Source organism: Mus caroli, unplaced genomic scaffold (genome assembly GCF_978045245.1).
Source record: "Mus caroli unplaced genomic scaffold, Mus_caroli_1 scaffold_25, whole genome shotgun sequence".
NCBI lineage: Eukaryota > Metazoa > Chordata > Mammalia > Rodentia > Muridae > Mus > Mus caroli.
The window spans coordinates 1,140,455-1,143,528 of NW_028227280.1; positions in this window are offsets into that span (position 1 = coordinate 1,140,455).

Sequence of the window (3,074 nt, forward strand, 5' to 3'; positions counted from 1 at the left end):
TATAAGAAACGCACAGTGTAGTACATAGTATATGAGTGAGTTGCACTGAAAAACTTAGAATTTACTGAAAAACCCGCATTACACGAAATGCACAGTGTAGTACATAGTATATGAGTGAGTTGCACTGAAAAACTTAGAATATAAGAAACGCACAGTGTAGTACATATATATGAGTGAGTTGCACTGAAAAACTTAGAATATAAGAAACGCACAGTGTAGTACATAGTATATGAGTGAGTTGCACTGAAAAACTTAGAATATAAGAAGCGCACATTGTAGTACATAGTATATGAGTGAGTTGCACTGAAAATCTTAGAATATAAGAAACGCACAGTGTAGTACATAGTATATGAGTGAGTTGCACTGAAAAACTTAGAATTTAAGAAACGCACAGTGTAGTACATAGTATATGAGTGAGTTGCACTGAAAAACTTAGAATATAAGAAACGCACAGTGTAGTACATAGTATATGAGTGAGTTGCACTGAAAAACTTAGAATTTAAGAAACGCACAGTGTAGTACATAGTATATGAGTGAGTTGCACTGAAAAACTTAGAATATAAGAAACGCACAGTGTAGTACATAGTATATGAGTGAGTTGCACTGAAAAACTTAGAATATAAGAAACGCACAGTGTAGTACATAGTATATGAGTGAGTTGCATTGAAAAACTTAGAATATAAGAAACGCACAGTGTAGTACATAGTATATGAGTGAGTTGCACTGAAAAACTTAGAATATAAGAAACGCACAGTGTAGTACATAGTATATGAGTGAGTTGCACTGAAAAACTTAGAATTTACTGAAAAACCCGCATTACACGAAATGCACAGTGTAGTACATAGTATATGAGTGAGTTGCACTGAAAAATTTAGAATATAAGAAACGCACAGTGTAGTACATGGTATATGAGTGAGTTGCACTGAAAAACTTAGAATATAAGAAACGCACAGTGTAGTACATAGTATATGAGTGAGTTGCACTGAAAAACTTAGAATATAAGAAACGCACAGTGTAGTACATAGTATATGAGTGAGTTGCACTGAAAAACTTAGAATATAAGAAACGCACAGTGTAGTACATAGTATATGAGTGAGTTGCACTGAAAAACTTAGAATATAAGAAACGCACATATAGTACATAGTATATGAATGAGTTGCACTGAAAAACTTAGAATTTACTGAAAAAATCGCATTACACGAAATGCACAGTGTAGTACATAGTATATGAGTGAGTTGCACTGAAAAACTTAGAATATAAGAAACGCACAGTGTAGTACATAGTATATGAGTGAGTTGCACTGAAAAACTTAGAATATAAGAAACGCACAGTGTAGTACATAGTATATGAGTGAGTTGCACAGAAAAACTTAGAATATAAGAAACGCACAGTGTAGTACATAGTATATGAGTGAGTTGCACTGAAAAACTTAGAATTTAAGAAACGCACAGTGTAGTACATAGTATATGAGTGAGTTGCACTGAAAAACTTAGAATATAAGAAACGCACAGTGTAGTACATAGTATATGAGTGAGTTGCACTGAAAAACTTAGAATATAAGAAACGCACAGTGTAGTACATAGTATATGAGTGAGTTGCACTGAAAAACTTAGAATATAAGAAACGCACAGTGTAGTACATAGTATATGAGTGAGTTGCACTGAAAAACTTAGAATATAAGAAACGCACAGTGTAGTACATAGTATAAGAGTGAATTGCACTGAAAAACTTAGAATATAAGAAACGCACAGTGTAGTACATAGTATATGAGTGAGTTGCACTGAAAAACTTAGAATATAAGAAACGCACATTGTAGTACATGGTGTATGAGTGAGTTGCACTGAAAAACTTAGAATATAAGAAACGCACAGTGTAGTACATAGTATATGAGTGAGTTGCACTGAAAAACTTAGAATTTAAGAAACGCACAGTGTAGTACATAGTATATGAGTGAGTTGCACTGAAAAACTTAGAATATAAGAAACGCACAGTGTAGTACATAGTATATGAGTGAGTTGCACTGAAAAACTTAGAATATAAGAAACGCACATATAGTACATAGTATATGAATGAGTTGCACTGAAAAACTTAGAATTTACTGAAAAAATCGCATTACACGAAATGCACAGTGTAGTACATAGTATATGAGTGAGTTGCACTGAAAAACTTAGAATATAAGAAACGCACAGTGTAGTACATAGTATATGAGTGAGTTGCACTGAAAAACTTAGAATATAAGAAACGCACAGTGTAGTACATAGTATATGAGTGAGTTGCACTGAAAAACTTAGAATATAAGAAACGCACAGTGTAGTACATAATATATGAGTGAGTTGCACTGAAAAACTTAGAATTTAAGAAACGCACACTGTAGTACATAGTATATGAGTGAGTTGCACTGAAAAACTTAGAATATAAGAAACGCACAGTGTAGTACATAGTATATGAGCGAGTTGCACTGAAAAACTTAGAATATAAGAAACGCACAGTGTAGTACATAGTATATGAGTAAGTTGCACTGAAAAACTTAGAATATAAGAAACGCACAGTGTAGTACATAGTATATGAGTGAGTTGCACTGAAAAACTTAGAATATAAGAAACGCACAGTGTAGTACATAGTATATGAGTGAGTTGCACTGAAAAACTTAGAATTTACTGAAAAACCCGCATTACACGAAATGCACAGTGTAGCACATAGTATATGAGTGAGTTGCACTGAAAAACTTAGAATATAAGAAACGCACAGTGTAGTACATAGTATATGAGTGAGTTGCACTGAAAAACTTAGAATATAAGAAACGCACAGTGTAGTACATAGTATATGAGTGAGTTGCACTGAAAAACTTAGAATTTACTGAAAAACCCGCATTACACGAAATGCACAGTGTAGCACATAGTATATGAGTGAGTTGCACTGAAAAACTTAGAATATAAGAAACGCACAGTGTAGTACATAGTATATGAGTGAGTTGCACTGAAAAACTTAGAATATAAGAAACGCACAGTGTAGTACATAGTATATGAGTGAGTTGCACTGAAAAACTTAGAATATAAGAAACGCACAGTGTAGTA